We start from the raw sequence: 26415 nt of genomic DNA, 5'->3' as shown, positions 1-26415 counted from the left end.
GGCGGACCGTTAATGTTAGTTTCTTGCAGAAGCGTCCACATTTAGCGCTTTCTGCCCAAGAAGGAACGAATTTTTGCGAGGTCTTACAAATCCTGAAGTTCACAGGATAATCATCGTACGTTCAAATAAACGAAGAATCCGTAAAGGTTAAGTAAGATAAGCGAAGGCGCGATAATGTAGATCGTTCTCTTACAAGGCTCGTTTGACGTAGTTCTTCAAAACGTAAGGAACTTCGGAATATATATTAGAACAGAATGACTGTACAAATAATCGGCGAATTCAAATTATTGTGTATAGTAAGAAGACATTGTAGAAGATGAGTGCAGTCTCCGCCGGGTAACTCGTATGACAGTATTCGAGTCGATCTTTGCATCTAAGTAATGGCGACTATCTTGTAAACGTAAGCAACGCGCGATAGCACGCAACTATTTGATCTTCACTTAAACGCCGTACTTACTTTTCTAAAAATCTCCTGAAGAGTACATTGCTTTCAGTGCTCAGACGATCTTAACGTACTCATTGCTTTACATATATATAGTGGGACAGAGATGACTGCAAGTATTGCGTAACGTTTTTAGTAGTAATGTCTGGCTACCAGCAGACAGCAAATATGTATATATACATACTATACTGCGTATTCGATGCTTGTCGTAATTGTATAACTACACAAATATATTGTATAATGTGAAACAAATTGATTTTTGACATAGAGATATTCTCTTTGAAAAAAAAAATAACCACGGTTCTCATAGCGCCGTTAATCACTCAACCGGAGCTAAGTAAGTTACGGGCGTTTTGTTATTTAGATGGAGTAGGGGGATGCTGTTATCTTAAGGCTGTAAGGCTCTAGGTTGTAAATGTTGGCCAAAAACTTTAAACTATAGTTATATAATTATAGCAGTTTTTGTAAATTATAAGCTCTATCGCTTATAATGTGTGGCTTTAATTAATAATATTGTTATTCTTTTCAAGCTGATGTTTAATTCAGGTTTCCGTGGCTTATTTTTCCGTGCATTGCTTCCCAAGTAAAAAGTTTGCCGTACCTTACACTTGATAGCTCAAGATATAATGAATGGTACCATATATATATATATATAATGGTTAAGTTGATCTGTCGTTTTTAGTTACCTATGACTATGAACTTCTATTGGTTGAAGTCAATTAAGTTCTATCTCTAGAGAGTTCAGATTCAGGGGGTTTAAGTTCAGGGTGCCGAAACTACTGTAAATGCTATTTACGAGCAACGCTTGGGTCCGCGTTAGAATTGCGTATAATTATAGAAATTTCTGTGAACAGGAAGCTGCTTGCTTGACGTGATGCTCGTAGTCTTTATTGTTATTCCTCCTAACGTCTCGGAAATGGCCTGGTTTGGGGTGTAGCCTCTCCAGTATATCTCGTATGGCAAAACTTGGATGAGATATCTCCAGATTCCAAAAGACCATCTATGTTTGTTTTTGTCATGCCCAATCGATCCGCCGTATGATGCTTTCAAACCCTGCCGAAATTGATATGATTGCTCTCGTTTATTTACCTGCCTATAGGGCCAAGTTGTCGAACATTACCACAGATTTGTAAATCGAAGTACAAATATGCACTGCTTTAATTTCCGTTCCAGTTTTTGGTCAGCGGTAGCATGCGGACGTGTAACACGGTATAATACTCTTATAGAAGTGTTAGCAGTAAGCCAAAAGGACAACAGATCAATCACTGAATCTGTTAACAGGGTGCCAACATTGAGAGCGCAGTTCGTATCGCTTTCCTTTATTCTTCTCGCTTTTAATCGCTCGTTGACCAATAGCCCGACGTTATATTTCGTTGAAAAAGCTATTTCGTTAACAACTGTCGTATATATATGGCGTTCGGATCACGCATTGCTTACTGCAGACTAAGGAGGCAATAAGAGAAACAATACGTTTAAAAGAGAGTATAACTAAACAGCATGAATACCGTCTAAGTCGATTCGGGTTACGTACCTCTCGTTCGTCATGAAATTTAGCAGTTTCATCGTGTTTTTTAGATTACTTCTATTGGTGTTATCTAGTAGTTCTTCTTTCCTGTCCTAAATACAGTCCTTCCTATATCCACTTTAAAATTTTTAACTCGGGAAAAAGAGAATCATACAAATTAACAAAAACAGCACGAATCAACAGAAAGAATACATTGCTGCTATAGCCATTATATCGTATAGATATTTATCTAGAACGATTATGAGTATGGTGCTAAGAAGATCTGTTTGGGATACGTTGATAGGTTAGGTACAGAAAAAAGAATATTTCATTTACAATGAGAGAGACCGGCTCATTGTTATAGTCACTGTGTTACCGCCAAGCCGTTCGTGACGAACCGTGCAAAATATTAGTAATTATACCTGGATGATATTATAATTTTTGTTCGTTAGATATTAAATGAAAGTGATAAATATACGTATAATATATTTGTGGTCGGTTCCTTACTGTTAGAGCACTTCTTTTAGTCGCTGGCGTTATTTATTTTATTTACATATTTATTATAATATAAGGTGAATAAAGTATGCGTTTAAAAAAATCGTTTTTGCTTCACGCGATCTGAATCGCCCTAACTTAGGACTATTCTGAAGACTCGATCCCACTTTTACTTACACAGTATACTGAATTCTGTATCTTATACTTAGAATTCGAATTTTTTTATCGTTAGATTTCGAATGTAAAATCCATATATCTCGTAGCGTTGACCTAGTGTATTTCGTCAGTTTTATGGTACGCTCAATTTTTTTGAGCAACAATATCTGTACATCGCCCTATGAACGCGCGTTATAATGAAAATCAACGAGACGATAGTGTTGTTCCCTTTCGAAGTGAGGTTGTTTGTGGAAGCTACCGAGGTAGTCTAATTGCATGTTCATGATGGTCTGTTTGACTGAAAATTGGCTTTATTTTTTCAGATGGGTCAAACATAGGTTCCGATTAAGTGTTGTCCCAGTTCTGCCAGGCCAAATGTACTCGGCGAGCCTAGACCCCAGTCGACTTGGTTGCTTGAACACGCATCACATAATCATCTATGACACACTTCACAATACGTGAGATTGAGCCGCGACTTTTTAAATTAGGTGGAGTAGCAGACAGTTTTGTGTTGGAACACGATTTTTTCTTCGAGCACGAACAGGCCGGCTCTACGGTACAACATAATAACACGAACTGTGTTTTCACACAATTATTATTATTATTTCGTATAAACGAACTAATCCAAATATACGAAATAGTGTAAACTGTCGGTTTGAAGGAAATTTCAATCGGAGGGAGAGTCATAACAGTAATCTGGATAAAAACTATTTTTTGAGATTTTTGGCTCTATAGACCTTGCTTCTTGCTCACTTTGACGGCTCCCATCCACCTATTATATGTACCACATTGGCTTGAACGGAAGTTTATAACACTGTTTATAACAGCGTCTTTCATTTTTATCGTGCTTACAGCTTTTCTCTCATAATGACTTGTATTAGGAATATGTGGAATAGTTTGTTTACAATTACGATACTTCATATTTAGCATAAACCTAGCATTGCCGGTTAATTAGATCGCGGGCAAAATTTGTTTGTAAGTTCATGTATTTTAAAGTTATCACGTCGCCATCGAATCTGACGCCATGAAAACGGCGTATCGAAAGCATAACCAGAAAAGGTCTGCAATAATAGTACGTAGATACGGCATAGGGGTATATACCGAATGGGTATATAAAAATGTCGATAGGTTTAGTGATAATGGCACATGTTATGCCCTATAGGTCAATAGTCGCTGGCTGTAGAATGAGATACCTGTTCAATTTTCTTTATTAGATATGGTTTAATTTGTAGGATGTCCCAAAAAGTTTGAATGATTAACTTCAATTTTTATTCGCATTTAGCTTGAGAAAACATTTCGTAACGCATTCTCGTTAAATAATGGTTTTTTTAGATTTTCCGACATAGACTTCAACTTTAAAGTATCCCCACAGGGAAAAGTTTTAAGTTAGACTCGGCGAACCTACAAGATGTTCAATGGAACCTCTTCATTTAACGGAAGAAGTTATCCTTCTGTATTACGATCATAGCGCTTTGCTGGAAATAGCATTTACCATTTTCACCGAAACAGATCCTTGCAATACATTTAAGTAATTAGGACCGGTAATTGGGTTATTGAAGAAGGCCCACTCTACTTTTTGTCTACTTACCTTCTTTGTAAATAGATACTGCATAATATGTGGATCTACAGCTGGTCAATAGGTGCAATTACTAGAATGTGATTTTCTCGTTCCAAGCAAACTTTCCCGTAGGCTGCATTTTCTGTCCGCCTTTCTCCAATTCCATTGGCAAAGTTGTTTTCGGGCTAAATCATGTTCACGGGTAAAATGTATATTCTTAAAATATAACTTTTCCGTTTACAACGTTTTAGAATGCTGCGGACACTTGATCAGCTGAAGCCAAGTTCACAACTTGATGGTTTTACTAATTTTTGAAGTATCTGGCTATAGCTTTCTAGCACTGTGTCTTAGGTGGTAAAGCTTGTTGGTATTTGTGGTCTCCTAGAACGTTGTATAACATCCTGAGCAGTTCTATTTGTTTTACTCAATTCGTTGCGAGACATATTGGTATATTTGCCTAAACCTCCTTTTGATCTTGTCTTCTTATCTCTGCTACATTTTCATACTCCTAGTAGAATTTTTCAATTAATTATCTTTATTCAAAAATTGGCCTTGATCCAATTATTATCTTTCATTGACGACACTCTGAAAGTGTCGGAAAAGCAAAGAAGACTTGTTAAGTGGTACATATATTCTCTAAAGCGCCCTGTATTTTTTTGCTAGAAGTTAAATATTCTTCAATAAACGTGCAGCTGTACCTCGCCTTGGAGTAACACTTGGAAGTTCTAATTGAGATTTATAAGTATTGACTATATTTCTCTACTTCCACGATGCATTCGGGATTACGTGGGTTGCGTTTTGATGGTGCTGAAGCTGGCGCTCCGTACATCTAAACTGCTATGCGATTACTTCTGATCACTGCAGCACGCTCAGACTTCCGGATGTTTTAGAAATAAGCTCACCACCAAAACAAGTCGCTGGATAGAAATTACTTGTTTTGATAATATACGCGAGCATATCCATATACATATAATAGCAACATGTAAACACTGAGAAGAATTTGAGGCAGGAATCTTCAGGGGGGACCTTTTAATCGACTTGAAATGGTTAATAACAGAGGCCTCGTTTCAGGAAGAAAGGGAAATGTATATGTTTGGCGGGAAGATTCCACCGCAGTACTATTCCTTTGAATTGCGTAGCAGACAAGCTAAAAAGCTTAATATAGTATAAATTATTGGCCAGTTAAATAAATAGTTTAATCTTTATCACATAGCAACAAAGTGGTGTCCACCTTTTAGACATATGTTTTCTATTCATCCTACGGCTTCGTGTACGTAAATGTTTATTGCAGTACTGCCTTCCAATGACAAGTAGGATTAAATTTTTAACTTACACTTACTATTGTTGTACATCTTCAGCCCTATGCTCTACAGAGGACGAGGTGATATGGATATCTAAACGTTGTTATGCCCAGAATTCGCAAGATGCAGCTCGAAACACTAAAAGATATTAGTAAGAACTAACCAATTGGCAGCATTGCATTAGATTAGTATTACTAGCATTAGAAAAGTATTGTCTTCGATGAAAACTATCTTGACACTTACGAAGGGATTAGCTGTTCTGTAAGCCCTTACTAGGCCTTAATCATATGTACAACGAAGATATGTACACGTTTGTTGAATGTGTTTCCTGAAAAATTTCTTATGAAAAAATCGTACTGACCTGTCTATTTATCTATGCAATAGTGAGTACCCTAACTAACCTCACCACACGCATAGAAGGTGCTTCGTACACAACATTATGTAACACAACAAAATTAATTACAAATAAGTGACTCAGCGCTTCGAGAATTTATTCGAGGATACGGGCACAAGCGATCATTTACAAACATATTTTTCAAATGAATACTCAGACAATGTCATCAACGTCGCTTTCTCTTACTTCTTCAAAAGACGCACGTGAGTGCCATAGTATCCATAAGCACCGTATGGGTAGTAGCCATAACCACCGTAGCCGGTGTAGGGGTAGGCGTATCCATATGTGTACGGATAACCGAGGTAGACATGCTGTCCAGCGGAGGGCGTCACGAGTATAGCAAGTACAGCACAACACGTCATGGCGAGGACGAGCAGCTGAAAATAGCGATGAAGATTTAAATATATTCGTAATGTGTCGGCTTTATCATATCGCATTGCTAGAAGATCTGACATGTCTTCAGTAATGACTTTACTTACGGACACCTTGTACATGGCTGTTTCAACCAGTCAGTGGGCTTATACTTCACTGTGTCAAAATGGGTCGTTTCAATTGAATGTTTATAGCCAGGCCCAGCTTTTATACTTATTTAAGCCACGAGTCCGCGTTGATTTTTGTTTGTACCCGTCTGTTCAAAGCGTTCTGCATATTTCACTCACTCAGCTACGTGTAAATGAGTCGTTTGCATTTACTCTGTCAGTACCGACGGCTGGCGACGAACTTGAGCCGAAATACCACTGAAGTAAGTATTCAGGAATTATCGAAAATAACGTATGGTCCCCAAGTAAAATGCGCGATGAATCTAAGCGGGGTTTACGTCGGCACCTTCTCGTCACCAGAAGATCGTCGGCAACATTTTAGATATTTGTTGTCTTTACTACAATCCAACAGCTAAGACGATCGTCCAATTTACACGAGAACAATTGCAGAAAGCCCTGATAAAAACGAATTTGCATTGCGCTAGCTATAGTAAATAGTATAGGTATAGTAAATACATATTATCGGAGAACGATACAATCCCTCAAGTTCAAACAACTTTAGAAACATACAATCATACAAATTCTTCTCAATTAGACTGCGGTCTACTATACGCAGTCTAGAATGCAATCTCGATTAATAGCTATCGGCGTAGTATCGTTTCAACTGTGGAGCTGCCCCGTACGTTGAAGTTCCAGTTCACCGACCGGAGTTAAGTCCGATCGCTTAAGGCGGCGAAAATTGTCTCTATACACCGTATAGTATAATGCAGATACCACGTATTAAATATACTGGTAAGATACGGGGCACTTAAGTAAGCTGTTTACGCTGAAGTGTGAATTATCGCCGGTCCGATCCGTCGGCACATTTGCCTGTGACTCCATTTTGGCGAGGCGACAAAATCCGGAAAGGTGTACATCAACAATCTATTGTCAAACTAAAATTATCGTTTAATAAGAGTTTATTGTAGCACCTTCAACGCTCGAGTTGTTCTACGAGGGTTGCTCGTTGTCATCTAAATCACTTGCAGACATATAGTGACATTTTTTCCCCCTATTTTCTCATACGTGTTAATACTATTTGCCCTATATCGAAACATCTAGCTTTTGCATAGTTCTAGTGTTAGCCGCAGATTGTCGGGTCAGTCATTTCACTGTTACTTTTCTCCCTTCAGATTACGGATGGCTCGAATTTGCGCCTGTTGACCAAGCTGACCTGGTACGAGAGATCTAGTCCTAAGACGAACGAAAGCAAAAAACAGCACGATTCACAAGTGATACACTTTAACGTACGCTTATGCTATGAGAGGTTGTCCCGCCATAAAAGATATCGCACCATCAACATCATCATATACACGACCGACATTATTAGTGACGCGGATGGCGGTCAATTACAAATCTATCTTCTAAAGAGGAGCAGCACTTTTCGGTAGTCTGCTTTAAACTAATGTGTATTCTGAGTAGTATCCATTAAACTTCAGTTTGTTATTTAACTTATTCAAATCCAGCGAAATGCCGCCTAACTCACTGCGTTCCTTTCTTTATGCAAAGCGACTTGCGTACACTGAGGCCTGACATCGAGGCGCTGCTTATACACGAGTGGATTTCACGAGTCATTTAGCACGTTAATGTAGCCTCTAAACCCCTCAACGTACAAAATCGCTACTTTCGAAAAAGGGGAAACTGTTCGTGTATGATGTGCTTTCAACTGAGCAAGTACGTATACTATAAAAGGGTAAGCGCAGGCTGTCATCAGTGATTTGGACCAGTGTCCATTTACGCATTGTTACTTATCATTGCGGGTACTTATCATAGGTACGTTGGCAAAAATCAGCTTCGTGAAAAAATTCAATATTATGTATTAGTTAGTTAGTAACGTATCTTCTGCATTGCTCTCGATGAAATAGTTGATATTTGACTTGTAAAGCTAAAAATCTATTTCAAAACACCGCACCTCGTCATGGAATATCTAGCTAACGAGAAAACCAGAGAAGACGCTAATATGACAGATGTGCCACGTTTTTGGCAAATCGAAAGCGACGGAACGACATCAGCTCGGTGGCATACCCAAGCGTTTCGTAGTTAAAAACGTTGTGTCAAGGCACGAAAAAACAAGGCTAGATAAAATTGAGGTAGAAATAGGTCGTGAGTTGTATATATATATGGCAAAATATATGGGCTTCCTATCAATTAGTAATAGGCTTGGATACTGACCGAACTATTAGTGTTAGTCGGTATACGCCACCCGGACTGTGTGTTTTTCATTCTCATTATAGAAACATCGTAAAAGTACAGCCATGATTTGAAAATCTATAGATTAATAATAGGTAACGCTGATTAACATCTAAGGATATCTTTTCAGACGATAGGTCTTGTCTATAGTTAGTCTTAGTCTATAGTTAGGCATTGACCTATTACAAACCGTATAAAAAATTTCTCGAAACATGAATATTTCATTAATTATACATAGTTTGAACTCGATCAAATTGCCCTCAGCCCTGATCATCTATGTAATTGATGGTAATAGAAAATTGATGTAGAGGCATTCTAAGTCATAATGGGTGGCTGAGGAAAACCAGGATAATAAATTTTAATAAACTTTAATGTTTAGACATGATAAAAATAGCGAAAGCTTTGTCAAGAATAATCAGTTGGATATTTCACACGAACATATATTTTGCCACATACATACACTATGAGGTAAGTGATTAGAAGTCAACGACCAACGTTACTAATGGTCTTGACACGTTGAACATGTTCCCTTATAATACAAAAGTTTTCAATATGGGGTGCACGCATTTGATTATAAGGTCCAGTCTTATCACGATGCTAGGCCATGCTAAATCGTAAGATTCAATAAAATAGGTGATCAACTTTTGTTTGTTAGCTGTAAGGAACGCGCTGTGGTTTTTTCCATTGCAGGTTTCTTTATTTCGCTTGCAAACGTTTGGGTCACTCCTCTTTAGCGCGGGTACCGAGTTCAAATCAGGAAATGAACTCTCTATGAGCGCCGTCCTAAAAGGCCTTATCTGCTGTAAGCTCACGAACAAATATTGAACACCGCCGATATATACACGAAAGGTAATGGATGCATCTGAGCGCCCTTTGATCGATCGGATTCTCCTCCGAACGAATCTGAGCCCCGATAGAGTAACCACGCCTCAATTCATGCTGACGCACAGCCTAACGGACACCGGCCTCTGCTAACCGAAGAGAAACGTTTTTGCCGTTTTCCAAATGCCGTCCAAATGGTGTCTGCGATGTGTCTCGCTTTCTGGTTTTTGCTAATCTCGTAGATATGGAACAGTCTTCTAACGAAAATTATTGCAAATCCGCCGATGATCGAAAATGGCTATTAAATATAGCCCGAGCTAGAATTTACTAGAGGTTAACGAAAATTAATATAGTTAAATAGGCTTTGTCTGAGCTGCCTTCGACGAAATCAATGACGGTACGACTGTCAACTCGCACTTTCATAGGAAGCAGCAACAACTGGTGTTTGCCTTGAGTCTACGTTTGGCTGAGAGAGACGGAGTGCGAACCTTTGGGCGAGGTAGCGACCCAACCCCGATTCTACATCCGAACCCAAAATTCAATGTTCGTACGCGTTCGTAAAAGTCTTCTAGGATATTTCGAACATTCCTGACTAGAGACGACCGAGAAAAAATGGCATTTATGAAATAGGATATTGTCAAACGAGATCGTTTAGTTCATTTAGTAAACGGCCGTTAGCCAGCTAAAATTATCACTGATCTTAGCACCTAAATAACTACAACTAAAATTGAACTGGGGACCTCGTCTAGATACGATTTTTCTAATATATGAAATAATGATTTGAGTAGCGAACCGATATAGGTGTACTAGTTAGCTAGTGTTCATGCTTTTAGTTCGTTTGGAGTTTAAAAAACATAGAAAATCGTGTACATCTGTAAGCAGTATAATACGAGCCCACAAACTAATTCTAGCCCCGAACAAACAGTGGCCGCCTATCAGTGATATATTTAGCTGAATATTAAAAGCGAACAATATGGCATGAATGTGTGCAAGACAAAAGCTGCAATGGCAGCTTTTTTATGTTCTTGAATCGAATTCTCGTACGACCGCCCGCCAAATGGCTTGATTACGTCCGCTAAATGGAGCTGTTGGACATATACGCCATACGGAATACAGTGTCCGGTGACACTAATCGTATTCAAAATTTTCCGGTACACATCGTTGACGTTTATGACAGTTTAACATATATTCTATATACAATTGCTTCGATCAGTTGTATTCGATGGAAACAAATAAGAATTGAACGTTCGCTTATACCAATTAACCTAACCTTAGTTTATGTGTTAGGGGTGTAGTATATCTATATCGCACGACGCTACCGTCGCTCCTGTTCTAACTACCGGCGTGGACAACTAGACGGTGTACTTCAGCAATAACTTTTTTGATCAGACCAACGTCAGTTAACAGGCACGGTTATATAGTGAGATGTTTAGATCTTTTAGACATATTATACAGCACTAATTAAGGGCTTTCATAGTGATTTAATTGAAGTGCTGTCATTTATTAGAAAGTAGACTCGATACAATATCTTTAGAAAGCACAGAGATTATTTTCAGTTGTGTTCAAATATGTAGTTAATAAACGTAAATAGTATGTCGCTTGCAGAAAATAAGCAGAAACAGAAACAGAAGTCCATGATGCAAAAAGCTTGTATTTATTATATTTGATAATAAGAGCACATGGTTCGGCCTAAGCTACACGTTGTGTGTGCACTATGACTGTGTGCACATTTGGCACAGTCGTCACTTGTGGTGACGTAAAGCACACCTGTATGTACAGAGAGAGAGAGAGAGAATACTTCATAATGTATCCTTGACATATAAACATCATTACCGTTATATCTATATAAGAAGGCAGGTAATTGCCGCTGGTGTGTAAAGTGCATATATCAAATCTCCTTTTCTAAGACCAGAGTCTAATGTTAGCCACGAGAGCATTTTTTTTAAAATCCATCAGACGCTCTCGAATTTATGGCAGGGCAAAACAAATAAAATGGTCGAATTTATTCGTAAGCGTCTTGGAACGAATTAATCGTGGAACAATATATATAAGACAATGTAATTTTACAAACTCAAGTCCAATAACAACTCGATAATAACATGTTTGATCCTGTTTGTTTATTTCAATGGTTAAATTTGCTTATCAGTACATTTTAAAATATGTGATGCGAGGAAAGTTGGGCACCATTAGCATTTTAAGTAGCGGGAATCAATAAGTAACATTGACGTCAAGCTATTCTCGAGCTGGTTAGCGTCGGGATATCATGGTAGCTGTCAAACGTTGAGAAGAGGCGCTACTTCTTGAGAAGATACGCCGGTGAAGCGTAATATCCGTATGGAAGGTAGCCATAACTATTGTACGCAGCATATGGGTAACCATAGGCATGCCCGTATGGGTATCCAGAATAGACATACTGGCAGGTTGCCGGAGCCCCAAACATTGCGACAAGCAGTGCCAGAACTAATACGAAAACGAACTGGAATATAAAAGTCATGCTCCACTTGAATATTTAGCTCCCTAGATTAATCTCATCATTTTATTGACAACTTACCATTAAAAGGTAAACAAAAATCACTCAGATTAGAGTTGATGTTATCTAGTTGGTCTGTTTAATCGCTCTTTCTTTCAGATACGCTTCTTTCTAGCGACCCTATGCATTCATAGCAAACCTCAACACCGAGGTAAACGACATCACCGTTGCGAAAATAAAATGAGTCTTCTTAACATATAAAACCTGCCAAACGATCTCGGTGAATTCTATATTAAAGAGGAAGCTACAAGACTCCACTCACGGATAACTTGAGCATGGCTAGTTGAAGATATTGTTTCTGTCGCTTAATCGCAATCGTTGATCAGGCTTGTGCTTGTTGTTGAAGCTAAGGGAGGCGTAATGACTTTTATATTCATCACCACAAAATGTCTTTCTCAGGGCGACTGAAGCCTATGAGTAGCGTTCTTCATGCCCTTCCTCACATGCCCTTTCTAGTACTGCCAATGACTCTGTCATCGCATATGGTAATATTTACCAATCAGAACAAAATGTCGCTTTAGAGTAAAATTTCGGAAAGGTCTCTTGCCCTTGAAAAATCTGTTTTGACTAGCCTACGTAGGGCTCTGTTCTATCAAAACAGCAGTGATTATATGAATAGTCACATCTAGCTTTTGTTTGCTGGGATTCAGTATTTAGTAATTACATATGTAAATTCGGTCGGAATACGCACCCCGTAATGTAGCAGCGGTGCTTCCGCTTGCCCTATTGTAAGGACGCAGATTTGTCTTCCGCATATCCTATGAGGTAGGCAGTGCGCAGTGTCGTTAGTGGCCTAGCCTCGGGGAATTTCTTTCCAGTCTTAGTAAACATTGAAGACTATACAATCATTCTATTGCTACGGGCAAGTCTTAAGAGAATGAAATCGAACGTCGAGAAAATTATTATATGGAAAAACACTGCATACATAGAAACAGTTTTCATCAAAACGAATGTAGCATTAAACATTACTAGAATATGTTATCCAAAAGTTGTCAACAGTGAACAAAAAGAAGGTCATTTCTATAGAAGTCTTATAAAACTGACGAAGCCGATCAAGCGATTTTATCTAAAGCATATAAATATAGCTATTTCGACTAATTTCCGTCTTCTAGCGTTACTTGGTCGCTTGTTGAATTCTCCTCGATCCCGCCGAAGACCTTTGTTTTTTTTTTATGTTCAACTATACGCGCATCTGTTTAAGCACGAGAACGACGAATCGCTCTAACCGCATGCGCAGATAGATTGTTTACTTTCTGGAACTTACTGAAAAAGCTCATACAGTCTTGCGAATATATTTTGTACAGTCAGGCCTGGTTCAAACCTGTAAGGACACATACGCAACTATTGAGTTTGTCGATTTGTTAACAAACCTACTTATCTTTGTAAAGTTTCAAGTGGGAAATAAAGACTAAAAGAAAAGATAGGTTCGCATAGATAATACTAATAGATCAATCGACCAAAAAAGAAATCTTGCACTACTTAGCCGTGGCGCTTCGAGGATCTATTTAGGCATCACGATTGAGGACAACGCCCAAGAACTGACAAGAGTATTTTGCCGGTGAACGGCTTTGTATGACACTCTAACCGAGTGAATCTTCTTCCACGTGTTCAGAAAATAGGTATGAGTGTCGTAATATCCATAGTTTACGTACAGGTGGTAACCGTCGTCAGCATAACCGTTGGCGTACGGATAAGCACAGTATCTGGCAAAAAGTGCTGCAAGGACGACAAATACAAAATAGGTAGCTAGGCGAGTAAAAATAGATAAAAGAGTAGCAACGACAAACTCTGGTTGATTTTACTGCAAATTGCTTTTTCATAGAACATTTCTGTGAAATTTACTATTGACTTAAGCCCGGCTGCTTCCAGTATATCCGAATTAACCCTTTGGCTTTCGTCTGACATGGCTTTTCTATTTGTTTCAGGGTTCTTCTAGTGATACCAGTACACTATCATGGTGTGCATGATACCAAAGAGACATCATGGGAGTGCTCAAAGGAAAACGTTGCTCTAGCCTACTGGTTAAGACAAACATTTGAAAATAAAAAATTCCGCTATTCTACTTCCGGTCATATATTTATTTTTTAAATCCCCTATTAACACATAAATATATAAAGTGGAAGGGTCGCCATATATCCATACTGCAATAACAACGTACAGGTTTTTTCGCACGTTTTCATAGATTGGTATTGGTCAATGAAAATCGAGATAGAAGAATTATTGTAAATAACAGGTTATACAGTAACTTAGAATAAATAACTTTACATATCCTGTTCGTAGTTGAGTGGCGGATTATCGACCCTAAATGGCTTCAACGACCCCAGCATGCCAATGGCACCTCGATGCGTTCCATATTTCTAGGTACGTATATTATCATTACAAATTGATCACAACTTAACTTTAAGTAAAATGAATATAGAAACAATCAATGCGATTTCGTTACATGTGGTCGCTATGGAGCATATAGAGATCACCCCAGAAAAAAGTACCACAAATCCAGAAACGTCTGGGTCGTTCAAGTTCATCACGAAATTCTTTGCATCATGGGACATAATGTTCTTTAATTGACGAACTGCGCATATGTTGATAAAATTTTGGGCCATCACACCCAGCAAAACCCTTAACTACCTAAAGTTTAATAACTCAGTTTTCTTTATCTTTACTCGGATGCTACGACCCCTTATCTCTCCGCTTCCTATTAAAAAACAGATTTAAGCTATGGAATATAAGTTTCGTGTTGCTAAAAGTAACCATAATAATAATAATGTTACGGCCGGCCGAAAACTAAGCCTTGTCTACGCAGTTAAATGTATCATCGCTAATCTGAACATGAACAGGGTACAATATGACCATATTGGATATCATTTGACTTCCACTTTCTCTAATATACATAAATGAATAAGTGTAGTCTCTCATGGGAGTATTCCGCTATGAATATACACATACGGGTAGAGCCAGCTGACAGGGTTACCACTCAGTGGCAAACAAGAGGTAAGTCACATGGACATTTGCAACGTATGATACAAGTGTTAAAGATAACGCAACATAGGGCGCGATGCGGATCTGAACAAGTGGCAAGCTGCTTTTACTATATTTACTCTAGCCTCTAGCCCCCTAAAGGTTCAAACAGGCCCATCAAGAGGCCATATCGCTAAGATACAAAGGGTTTATATCCACGAGGTTAGCCAGTCATACATGATACGTTCCTCGAAATAGTTGGACGTAACTTACATTTATTTAGTTGATATCTACAATTTTTTCCAGCGTCACATATCCCAACAAGGCTATTGTACAGTGGCTGAGTCGAATGTTTGATCAGACCTGTACGTGAGCTTCAAGAAAACATACGTCACTCAGTATGACTCACCGACTCGTGCATGACTGGAGAAATAGACTGGGTCTGCCGCTCATCTGTACTGTGCATTTGCTGCGTGCGCGAGCAAATTGGGATATGACCTCATCACAGGTTCCCATCTAGGTTCGGCTAAATAAAACCAATTTCTGCTCTTGGAAACTCGACAATATTCGGTAGTAGCATTCACAAAGCAAATTAAGCATCGGTCTAATTTTTTTGTGATGCTCCCTTTGTTTTTGTTGACCCTTAACAAGCATTCGTTTATTATTATTATAATTATTATTCGACAACATACTTGCCTACCTCACTGCATATTGCTTCAGGAGAGCGAGGAAAAAATACTGTGAAAAAAAGAAACTAGAATAATGACCTCTAGTAAATGATACACTTCATTGTTTTATCAGACGTCTTTTTTCTCACGTATGTGGAATACCAACATACACAGGCAGAATTATATTTGCAGAGATAGAAACCCGAACACGTCGAGGTAGGACTACAGTCTATAAGGGTCCGTTAGAACTGTTGTATCATCTTGTTAGCTTGTTTTAAACAAAGGCCTTCTATTACATATCTCCCTTCATAGTCCTATCTTGAACACACCTGGTAAGGCGATCGGGTTCACTCACACGCCGTTCAAATAGCAAAAATACGCTTACAATAGCAGATTAAATTTTATTATGAAGCGCCTTCATATCTACAAATGGGACAGTATACATCACAGCTGGGAAAGTCTGGGATATTCACGTGAAAACATAATTATCTCTATCTAGTTTACTATTGATCGATTTTTGAGCCCGTCCGTGTAAGTGCTGTTTGATAAAGCTTTAATGCTTGCCCGTTAGAGCGAATATTTGTTCAACAAGAGAGATAGCAAGTTGTGCAACCCATTTAACACATCCTTAATTCTTGTAGAAGTGGGTTTATGTGACCGGTAGTTTCATGTGAGATCCCCTAAGCCACTATAATCTATATTTAGTGTTGAGAATAGACGCATTTCTTATACTGATGGTTACTTGTACTTGACTCGATAGAACCCCGTGAACGCGGAGCTTGAGTCTGTGTTGGTTTCAAGTGCACTTCACTGTTTCAACGCTATAAACATATTTTTGTCAATGGTTGCAAGTTGCAGACGCAATAACTCAAGTAATCCTCATTTGGAGATAACAAAAACATTTCAAAGTCCACCCGTGGCTGTGTTATAGATCAACAGGCCTTTCTGACTGTTTTCGTTTTTTATTTATTTATAGATTTCTTATTGTAGAGTGATTCGTGTTCTATCTGAAAAGCTAGTGTGCATAAGTGTCGCTATTTTAGCACATATCGCTCAGCCAACAAAAATACCGAATATACCATCTGAATCAACTGTTTCACCGTGAACTAAAAAGCTTTGAATACGGTCCTTATTTTATGCGGCCTGTGGCAGTGCAAACGGACAAAAACATCGAAAAAGCAACAAGAATCACCGAAATCCTCAAAGAGCTTGTAGAGGAGCTGGACATTTGACCAGGATCGTGTCTGACCATTTTGAACAGAAAGTCATCGGCGGTTATCTAGACCACGTTTGCGTTCTCTCAACCAGCTGGCAAGCACGTGATCCTTACGCTGTCGTGGAATCGAACCCGGCTAATTGGGTCGCATTCTTCTGCAGATAGCAGGTCTGAGACCATCGAGGAAATCTACATAAAGCTAAGCGTAATATCAAGATTTATTTACAAGGTTAAGTTCGAAAATTGTTTAAACTAGTGGAAAAACGGCGGTATACCTGTATTGATTGGAAAATTGTTTCGAAGGGAATAATTGGCATTTGGAAGATTGAGTTATTTGTAGCAGAGACAAAGTTAAACGCTCCGTACTTTTACCAGTCTTGATGATTAGATAATATACTTATTGCAAGTCCTTATGCTTTGTACGGCCTCACGGTGTTAACGAAGGAGAAGCCTGCTCCAATATGGCTGAGTAGAACTATCCAGAACTCCAGTATCTACGGTCAAGCGCCAAAAGCACGAATGTTTAAGGTCGGTTGAGCGACTCGATCTAACCTGCAGCTAGTAGATGTCAGCATCCATGTGTTATCTTTGTTCATTTGTTTGTCACAAACGTTACCTTTCCGATGCTCAAATCATTTGATGCTACTTCAAGTTTTAAACGTTTCGTCTTCGCTGTGACGACGTTCGTCACGCTCGTCACTTTCGAAGCACCGTCCGCTCGTCGGAAGTTTTACTTCGACTACCCGTGTATGCCTACAGTTATCCTTGTTACATGTACTCAAACTACGACTATGTTCCGTATAGAAGTTATTATGTCTATTATCCCGGCCACATTCGTGAACGCCACAACATGTAGAAACACGTGGAACACCTTCACCGGGTGACATGTTCATGTCATGAGGGCCGAGGAAATAAGTCGCGTTTCGTTTATTTGCAGCTATTCCTTTTAGGACAATTTCTTTGATATTGTACATGGAAGATGTTTAAGGAGATACCGACACGTTCAGATCATCACTGGAAGCAGTTGTGTCTTGCTGGCAGTTAGAAGAAGTTATTTAGACGTTTGAATAGTTTTCCGTTAGGACGAATTGCGTACAGATCGTTTATGGAACAACGCTTCTCAACAACGTAAGAGCGACAAGCAGTTCGAACTAGTCCGCGTATGGAGGTCACTGCACATCTGCAATTGATTATATTGTACAAAGGTTGCGCTAACTTTTAAGATAGTGGATCGACAGTTTTGAAAACGCTCTATCGGCATTTGAGTATGGCTGTGTATACTGCAATGTCCGAATGATCTCTCAAGCCGAACAAGGCTTACTGATATGAAAAGTCATAGAGTCCACCAAGTCATACAAATCGCATGAAACTCGCATCGTTTGAAAGCGATGTTGGCTGCCATCATTCATTTACAGATACTGAAATTACAAGAGATACAAGGGCACAATAAACACAGCTAAATCTGCAATTCAGTGTATTTTATGAAAACTTTGTGCCAAATCACGTTACACTGGATGCTGAACGTTAACGATAATAACAGTCAACAGTAACAATAGTTAGTAATGAGAGATAATCGTGATTGAACAGGTACTAAAGAGTCTGCAGCGTAAAATATATCCAATGCGCAAGCTTTCAATACCTTTTACGTGTACAACTTACAACGATTCCTTACCAAACAGAAGAACCCTTGCCAGAAAATCTACCTAACTTTCTAACGAGACGAAACCAACCAATAATCAGCAACTATGTCGATCGATAAAATACTGGTTTTGGACAAACTTAAAGTTTGTCAAATTTATGTTATGCAGGTAACGATAGACATTGGCATGGTACGTACTTCTGGGCTAGGTCATCCTGTTCTCCACACTGGGAAAAGCTCAGAGACTGGTGTGCATTTTCCAACAGTATATTACATTACATATCCGTTGAGTCTTGAACTGTTCAAGACAGTCGTGGTAAATCGAAAATGCTCTCTACAAATAAAATCAACTTTAAATAGCTGTTTTTCGGCTTGTAACAATCATTATCACTATTAATTACTTCAATTATATGTAACGACTTAATCATTACTATTGAGGAGGGATATAAGTTGTACAGTTAACTGCGCCAACTGCCAGTTACTTACAAGTTAATATTAGGGTAATTAGAGGTGCTTAGCTTTAGAGCAAATGACATTACCGATTGATACGATTATTTCAACATTTATTATTAGTTCGTGTCGACACATGAGCTATGACAGCCGTTTAATTCTATACGAAAGGAAAACTCATCCTATCAGGATGAGTTTTCCTTTCGTATAGAATTTACAATACCGGTCTATACCTAAAGGTTTAGCATCGTAGGTAATGGCACCCAAACGGTAAACTGAGGATTTGAAATAATGCCTAGTAATATTTGTCACGATCGTTCTCGTTGGTTGGCCATTGTGGACCTGCGCGATGTGTTCTTCTACGTTCCGTTCGAGATCGCCGGGTCCGTTAAAAGATATATATGTCAAGTTACTAATGATGTAACTTCTGTTCGACGCTCATAGCTTTCACTATTCGAGCCCGAAGTTTGCTTATTCCAATGCACAAACCGGTTATGGCTCCATAATATTGCTGATCCTCAAATGTGGGATGCTATCGTACTTCAGAATCTGTGCAGATTATTGATCCTATCAGTTGGATAATATCTGTTCCAGATAGAATTAGAGGCGTATTGAATAAGGTATCAGCAGGCAGTATCGTGTTCCGAAGTGTAGGTCCAAGCCGTGCATCACTAAACCGAAACCCAGATGTGCTTCGTAAGATTCCAGAACATCCGGAAGCGTCCATTGGCTCGTAGAGTAATCAGTCCAACAAATAGAAGCAGCCTATTTGCAAGGGCCTGTGTAAGATGAAAACAAAAATGACGGTCTAACAAATACACTACACTACCTAAAAGGTTCAGAAGGATAAAGGAATCATGTGGCGCTACAAAATACGAAACGTAAGAGTGTTTCATATTTGATCTACGACGATAGAAAGGGATCTTAGCAAGCTTTTTTTGTTTGTTTGTTTATTTTTTGTTTATGAAAGGCTCATCCCTTGTCCATCTCTCAAATTTGGTGATGATGAGTATTGCTCGTCACTACACTTCATCGGATAAGGTGGGTATTTTTCCAACGCTCAGAGAGCCTCATCATAGCTATAACCATAACGCAGGCATGAAACTACAGAGAAGCATGAAGGTGCAATTAAATGGAATGGCATAAACTCGAGTTTAATTTTTTTGACTAAAGACCTTTTACGGTAATGTCTATTTGATTAGAATAGTACCCATTTTAAAGTAAAAGTAGTATACGATAGGTAGGGCTAGGGTTTATGAGAGCTTATTCATTACCGTTTACTATGGGCAGAGCGGGTGGGAAGGAATTCTGACACTGAACGTTTCCGGAAATTCTACTCGGCAATATAATAGGATTCCATTAATCAACTGATAAACTTCTTTAGGTTTCTCCTTTAGAAGGATATCCATAACCCAGATGTGTATCGAAATCATAACTTTCGTGGGCAGTATATAATAACAGGTTGTGTTTGAATGCAGAGAAGATCAGTTGAATAAAAAGGTCGTTCAACACGGATGACATTACCGAAAAGCCTATGATGCAATTGCCTCGCATGGAAGAGGTTTCATTTAGTGGGAAGCCTTTTCCTCAGAATTAAACAAGACGCTTAAATTTTTTATCTACAAAATAACGATTTTATTGTTGACTACACATCATTCCAAGTGTGGTATAATCTTTTGTGTTAGTTATATTCTCTACGTTGTAAATAGCGCCCGTTGATAGCTTGATCTTGTGTGGCAAAGTGACACTGGAATGGCATGCCTTATATAGCGACACGTTATTTTTTGCCCCACTGAATTAATCTCAGCATGGCTTTTATATTTTTTAGAATATATCCATTATTTTTAGGAGTTTGTCCATGCCTTCTAGATGACATCGATGTCGGACACTCCCTCACAAACAGACGCAAGTAATCTGGTCATGTCTGATTCGCTAGCGAACCAGTAGCTGTAAGAGACTCAGAAAATGCAAGCGATAAAATTCGGGACATGATACTTGTTAGGTCAGAGTATAAACAAATCTGCTTATAGGCTAAATATATAGAACAAATGTTGTACAATTCTCTAACAATTATGCTTATTTAGCTTAAATGTTGAAGATATATGTTAAACCGATCTTAAAAACGATTGTAACCATAGTACTAAAAATAACGCCCAAGTATAATTACTAGCAATCCCGCTACTGTCAAAATCAGCAAATGTTCGTGCAGGAAATGGAACGAAAGCAAAAGTTGACGGCAGCAAAAAAGAAATTACAGATGCTTTGCTCCGTATGTCAGATTTTCATTAGATTTATTACACCAAGAAATTTATACATTAAGTATTTATTTTTTCTAAAAAAATTCCAGGCTATGGCCGTGTCATATATTTGCCTTGCTCGAAGGAGTTCTTTTGTAAACGTATCGACACTATAGATTAGCCTCGGGGAAGACACTTCCACTTCAGGCTAACCCGAGGAAGACGTTCCTCCTGACTGTTTATAATAGTATAATAATTTTACTAACGAAAGACATCTATTCTGAACAAAGGCTAGGTATCCTGGTCTGTAAATTGTGTCTGGAGAACCTTTTTGCAACGATCTCTAACTTCTAAGTTCGTTACAGCTAATATATCCGACACCTTTAAATGCGAGTTAATCCGCAAAAATGACCATCTAATATTTTAAAAAGTTACTAGTCTGAAAAACACACATATACAGCCCCAGAGATTGTTCAAAACAAAGTAGCAATCGTTGACATTACTTCGTTTGGGGGGCTTGTAACAAATTTAAGGCACCTTAAAGACGGTTGGGTAAAACTTGTGTATTTTGTGCAAAATCTGTACAATTTCTTTGAATATGGACGTTTGCTGACAAAATCATTTTCCTTTCAGTTATTTCTCAAACAAATCCTACTACAGTTCTACAAGCGTTCACACGACGTTTAGAAATTCCCACTAAGACTGTCAGCTCATGCTAACATGTCTACGGTTCATAGTATTTTGATCTGTGAATCGCCGAGTTCCTGAGAGGATAACTTGCAGGATTCTGTGGCAATTTAATTTAATAAGAAAGCCTTAATCTTATGTGCGTCTAATCTCTTTCTTATACTAATAAGCCGTTCTTTATTTAATCACGCATATTACACAGTAGTTATTGCCCAGACACAGTAGTTAGTCCGACTGTTGCCATTTTGGGACGTCACTCGTCAACAGTTATACTTTTTTGTTAGATGTGCTGTATCTTTGCACACGTTAGTTCTACCGCACAGAATATAGCATAGAACAACATTTCTACTGAGAAAGAGACGCAAATCGAATTTCTGTCGTTTAATCAAAATGACGCCTACGGATTTATAATTAACATGAAAACAGCTGAAATAGAACGAAAAAATCTCTCACCAAACTCGTAAGTGGTCGTCAATATTGGAAGTAGTTGTTTACAAAATACGCTAAAAATAATCTATCGCAACTTGACTCTGATTGTTTCTGAGTTTTATTTATTTATTCCATTCAGGTATCCTGAACGGCATATGATCATGCGCTAGCGGAGGACAGTTCAAACACTTTGACTTGGCAAGCTTATTTCTTCAGTAGATGAGCATATCCGCCATAATATCCATAAAATGCGTATGGGTAGAAGCCGTAACTTCCTTGGATAGCGTATGGATAGCCATATATATACGCGTACGGGTAACTGGCATAGACGTATTGCGCAGTGCACGATGTTACGAAGATGGCAAACGCAATACAGATCGCCACCGACTCCAGGATCAGCTATAAGAGAACGACACGATATTACTATATTTAAGCAGCGGCGAAGTTCTGTATTAGCATAGTTATATGTATGACTCCCACGTCTAGCTAGATCAACGATTACCAGTTATAGAAGAGATTGGTAGTATATGAAGGTGAGGAGATATCGTTGAAATCACAACTTCGAACCGTGTTTCAACTTGAAAATTGGCTTACTCACTGATGGCCTAGACATGGCTGACGAAGAAACTTGGCTTGTTCGCTGTGTATCAAAGCTGTGTCTTTGATCGATTGAAGGCCTGCCACAGCTTTTAAACTTGAATCCGTCAGAATTCGCGCCAATCAATGCGTACGTTTTTCATCTTGCTCATGGAAGAGATTCTTCCTACACCCTTTCTTACTGGCGCGGTTTAGCGTGTGACGCGGGCTAGTTTGAAAAATTTAAAGAACGCCGACCCTTATTATTATCACTGACGCACATTAGCTAGAAAGCATTGTATGATACATGATTATTTCGTTATTGCAGTAAGGTAGAAAGTCGCAAAAAGGTTATGTGTACGGTAAAATACGTGTAGGTATGAGAAGGTCCTCTAATAGGATGAGCGTGTTAGCCCAAGACATGATTTTCGACAATGCTCAAAACTGGACAAAAAGCGCCCATTTCGATTTAACGGTTCATTATATAAGTTCGAGTTTGGGCTGCAACGAGGAGGTTCGCCAAAGAACATACATTTTGTGTGTATATGAACGTGTGTGAGAAAGGGAGCAAAGGTTTTTTAGGAAGAAAACACCGAGGCGATACGACTTCAGGAAGCTAGCGTTACTTGCAGCTACCTGATGAACATATATGTGCCAACGTCGTTGCTGTACATGTGTGCATGCTATATATATGGCATCTGCTGTGTTTCCAAATCGCAATAATAGCTTAATGATAAGAGCCTCATAAGCAACAATAACGTATACCTTCACGAATCGCTTCTCGTTTTTGTAATAGCTACGATATAGCAAAAATATCAGTTCAGTACTGTGACCTCGAATACTGACCGTAATCGAAGTCTGGTTCTCGTTAAAAGCTTCGTCAGAGAACGTCTAGAAATGAAAATATTACTTTAGTTAGTACTTTTATAACACATTTCAATAGCGACCATATTCATATGTGTTATTATCTCAGTTGTTTTTGACGAGCATGCGTATTACCTTGCATATACATTTTATAAAGCATTTCAAACGATTGAAGATAAACGACAGAACATTATTATTTCTTTTTTGACTCCTTCAGCGGAGCATTTTACTTGCAGTCACTTCTATTTTGTAAGAAACTCAAGTTAAAATAAGTTCTAACTAACAGTAAACGTATTTCTTTTAACTGAGTGCTGTGAATAGTGAATATTGTCGCACCAACATACACAAAAAAAGGCGGAGATTTTAAGTTTGTTTCACCGGAAGCAGTCGGTGTTTTGATAATTACTTGAATATTTTTATTTCTAAAGCAAAAGCCAAACCCTTTCACTGAAAAAAAAACAGGTACAGCTAGTTCAAATCTTACCATCATATCTATACTATTTAGTCAGCGTTTACTACTAGCTAGAAAGAAAATGGGGTTGGGTCGTCGCTCTGAAAAGAAAACTCTTCATTATCTAAAGAAAAGTTACACCACGTATGGGCTAGCGTGAATTTTTTAGTCTACTATAAACATATACAATTCGAAATCTCTTACTGACAAAGCTCAGCTTTCTGAATATTATTGCTGATCGTATTATAAATCATATTAATTGTTACTGTTGCTACCACGAAAAACTATAGACAAACCGCTCCTACGCTTACTCTGTCGTGCAGTGATTAAGAAATGTCTACGTGCACTTTCTGGTGCTTTTGCACCATACGCTATTACCTGCTTTACGTCCCGCCGTTTGGCATTCATCAGGTCTTCAGTAGTAAACAAGTTCTGTCTACGTTCGATTTCGTGTTTAAGCTGTCTATAGTGGCCTAAGGTTTGCAGACGAACACGTTATCGTTACGTTATCATCATCGTCATAACAGAGGCACCGGCGTAACCTGCGTCCTCATTCTACTCATTCTGTCTTAATTTCGAATTGACTCAAGGATTACTATGCGATGTACCAAAGTTAGTCCTTTGGTCAGAGCGAAAGAAGCGTAACTTAAGTAGAATATGTGGCAGGATAACGGAAGAAAAGTGGCGATCTTCCGCGACAATACAAAGTCGCCCTGGTACTTGCCTATTACTATTTGTCATTCTGTCTATTTTGTTGGGATTACTGTTGAAGATACACCAAACCAGACCTAAATTAATCCAGAAACATTATTTTACGCGTTATCATAAAACGAATTAGAACTTGTGAAGCATCCGATGCCTGGTACAAATCTCAAGTGAGCTATCTTATTTTTATATAATTTCTTCGACAGCGCTCATTTAGTATACGCGTTCCCTGCTGCGCATTTTATGCTAGAATTTTACAAATCATGTATCCGTCTGATGAGCAGAAAGTGCACAATTCGTTGTTGCGAAGTTGAAAGAACTTCTGATCAACGGCTTATTACTTCCCGTCTGTCTAGCACTTCATTTTGTTTATCAGCTAACCATTACCCTGACCAGTTGTTCGTTTGCAGACTCTATTGCCCGAAAGTATTGCAGAAATGATCGCCTTCACACGTACGATTACTGGAAATCGAACTAAAGTTAGGCGATTCTCTCTACATTGTCACGATTTCCTATTTGCGTTCCCGAGATCAAATTCTTCTTCTTTCGTTCTTCTTAGAGTTCTTAGCTGAGACGGCTGTTCGACGACGTCAAGTATTCTGGTAGTTGCTGATGATCCCTCAGCTTGGTCTCTCTGTCCTAGCGGCGGAAAACTGTAGCCCATTGAGTGCGGTCCGCCGTACGCCAGCTAAGCTTCGGTTACGAGGACCGTAACAAAACGACACGGCCAATTGTAAGACAGGTTCTGGCCGAAGATATCGAGTAGGACACAAAAACGAGCTGGAATACGCTTGCATACTGCCGCATTTCGAATTGGAACTATATTTGTCGAGCTTATTGGCATGGCCCGAACAGCGGCACAATTAAGCAATAATCTAGTGAAATTAGATCAAGCTCGGTTTCTAAACTTGGCCGTGTTACACGATACAATTACAAGGCTCAATAGTGATAGATAGTTTTAGATCCGTAGATTAGAATAATCTGACAAGCTGTAAGACGTTCAAAATCCAGTTGGAACTATAGCCTTCGTGATCCACCGCTTACAGAACTCTTACATATTCGCTGTTTACCTTGTATATGTGTAACCGCTTCACAGGTTGATGAGTGCTATTAAATGTACTTTTGTTGTTGAAAGGCGCAATCCGTTTGGGTAGATCGATCACTCGGGGGGATTATATCGAATGATGAAAGGGGACTGATCCGCATCAGACGGTCATTTGGTTCTTCCTACGTGATTGGCGCGTCTATTTTCTGTCTAGTTCCCGTCGTACGACTGCGTCAACACAGGTAGCTCCACACACGGTGGTATGGTTCAGTGTCCTGCCTTATAGCCGTGAGAAACAGACCGAAGGCCGTAAATGTGAACGTGGCGGCCTTATTGTACTATAAATTTAGGCATTCTTTGTCTAAGTCGAAGTAAGATTAATAGGAGGGTCAAGTAATATTCATAGATCCGACCTCAAAGTTAAATTTATATTGCGGCGAAACAGTACCGATGGCAAAAATCTGCCCAATTCACTTGGTCCTCAAAAAATTACCTCAGAGGTCATCAAAACCATAGCTCTCAACTGACATAACATTTAGCGTATGTTCGCATCACATTGACAGTACGCTTTGTTCAATCC

The 26415-nt window shown here is 38.8% G+C and overlaps 5 long non-coding RNA genes across 8 annotated transcripts in view; 2 read left to right on the top strand and 3 right to left on the bottom strand.

The window, feature by feature from the left end:
- LOC111271803 (uncharacterized) overlaps positions 1 to 15665 on the top strand; it is a 37554-nt gene extending 21889 nt beyond the window's left edge. For 3 of the 4 annotated variants that reach the window (XR_002687113.1, XR_015315473.1, XR_002687111.1), the window contains 2 exons: positions 13836 to 14271; positions 15175 to 15665. This is a non-coding gene — a long non-coding RNA (uncharacterized LOC111271803). The remainder of the gene's footprint in view (positions 1 to 13835; positions 14272 to 15174) is intronic. The other variant, XR_002687112.1, reaches the window with a different exon arrangement.
- On the bottom strand, positions 5927 to 6490 carry LOC111271802 (uncharacterized). The gene is made up of 2 exons (XR_002687110.2): positions 6330 to 6490; positions 5927 to 6227 (listed from the first exon to the last, which is right to left on the bottom strand). It is a non-coding gene; the product is annotated as an uncharacterized LOC111271802 (long non-coding RNA).
- LOC147751937 (uncharacterized) lies at positions 7911 to 11785 on the top strand. The gene is made up of 2 exons (XR_015315474.1): positions 7911 to 8042; positions 9249 to 11785. It is a non-coding gene; the product is annotated as an uncharacterized LOC147751937 (long non-coding RNA).
- LOC111271801 (uncharacterized) lies at positions 11476 to 13524 on the bottom strand. The gene is made up of 2 exons (XR_002687109.2): positions 12173 to 13524; positions 11476 to 11856 (listed from the first exon to the last, which is right to left on the bottom strand). It is a non-coding gene; the product is annotated as an uncharacterized LOC111271801 (long non-coding RNA).
- Positions 15666 to 21621: 5956 nt separating the features above from the next.
- On the bottom strand, positions 21622 to 24478 carry LOC111271807 (uncharacterized). Its single transcript, XR_002687120.1, has 4 exons — positions 24464 to 24478; positions 23617 to 23661; positions 22793 to 22999; positions 21622 to 22593 (listed from the first exon to the last, which is right to left on the bottom strand). It is a non-coding gene; the product is annotated as an uncharacterized LOC111271807 (long non-coding RNA).
- Between the last annotated feature and the right edge of the window lie 1937 nt (positions 24479 to 26415).

This window comes from Varroa jacobsoni, unplaced genomic scaffold, assembly GCF_002532875.2.
Source record: "Varroa jacobsoni isolate VJ856 unplaced genomic scaffold, vjacob_1.0 contig01055, whole genome shotgun sequence".
Classification (NCBI taxonomy): Eukaryota; Metazoa; Arthropoda; class Arachnida; order Mesostigmata; family Varroidae; genus Varroa; species Varroa jacobsoni.
Note: the sequence above shows the minus strand (reverse complement) of the source record. Positions and strands in the feature narration are given on the sequence as shown.